This window comes from Rhagoletis pomonella, unplaced genomic scaffold (genome assembly GCF_013731165.1).
Source record: "Rhagoletis pomonella isolate Grant_MI unplaced genomic scaffold, Rhpom_1.0 Rhpom_scaffold_00002, whole genome shotgun sequence".
NCBI lineage: Eukaryota > Metazoa > Arthropoda > Insecta > Diptera > Tephritidae > Rhagoletis > Rhagoletis pomonella.
In genome coordinates, this window is record NW_023458556.1 from 65488098 (window position 1) to 65489364 (window position 1267).

The window sequence follows — 1267 nt, forward strand, 5'->3', positions numbered from 1 at the left end:
GGTTATGTGACTTTGCGTGAAAGTAATACGACTTGCCTTTTTTCCGTTTTGGATGTTTTATGAATTTAAAAAATAAAAAAATTTAATATTTTAGGCAAAAAATATTTTTTTTCTTCATACATTTATTTTTACCGGCAAAACTGTTGATTATATAGAAAAACATTATATGAACAGATTAAAGGAATTGTAATTTTTAATTTTTTTAAATTTGTTTGAGCAAAATCGGACTAGTGGTTCTCGAGTTATGTCAAAAAAAAAGACCACCAAAGGTGACAATTTCCCCTATATGATAGTTACTAACTTCAAATCGATATATCTCGATTCCTTGATTTTGACCGATATAACATTTCCCGTTGGTTTCATCCCATCCCGATTTTGACTGTCGCATAGTGTTATCCAACACACAAAAATTGAGAGAGCAAGCGTTAATTTTGATGCAAGAGAAGCGTTCATTTTGTACTGGCAAAATTTTAGTCAGCAAAAATGATCCAACACGAAAACATATGATCACAATACATATGGTTGCAATTTTTGTAAACAAACAAAATTGCATTTTCCGAGTTTTGGTATTTACATGCTTTTTGGCTGCCTGCTATGTGACTTTATGATAGCGCCAACTAGTTTTTACTTCTATAAATGTCCCTGGCTATAAATGTTACCGGCAAAACTGTTGATTATATAGAAAAACATTATATGAACAGATTAAAGGAATTGTAATTTTTAATTTTTTTAAATTTGTTTGAGCAAAATCGGACTAGTGGTTCTCGAGTTATGTCAAAAAAAAGACCACCAAAGGTGACAATTTCCCCTATATGATAGTTACTAACTTCAAATCGATATATCTCGATTCCTAGACGTGACCCAGCAAAACGCCGGGACACGTATAACTTCTTTTTTACCGATATAAATTTCCCCGGTAGTTTGAACCCTTCCCGATCACTGACCCCTACCATTTGTCTCACAGTGTAATTTTTTGTCGTTATCGAACGCCATCCAGTAAAAATTTGGAAAAACTATTACAAATTTTTGACTTGTCGAACACAACTATCATTTGAAACAGTACGCTTAATTGTTGCCTTCACTGTATCAAAAGTTTGTTCGTTACCTGACGCCACTAACGAAGTGTCCGTAACAGATAACTCCCGCTATCACACTACATGTTGTCTGGCCTAACCTCATTTGTTACACCCATATTTTTTAATAAATAAATCGGTAGTTTTAAGCAATTTTACTAACTTAGCCTCAGTGGCTTTTCATAAGCTTGCCC

At 33.5% G+C, this 1267-nt stretch overlaps 1 protein-coding gene across 3 annotated transcripts in view; it reads left to right on the top strand.

The window, feature by feature from the left end:
- Positions 1-1267, top strand: part of LOC118733984 (DENN domain-containing protein Crag) — a 35098-nt gene that overhangs the window by 6132 nt on the left and 27699 nt on the right. The gene's annotated exons all lie outside the window — the stretch shown is intronic.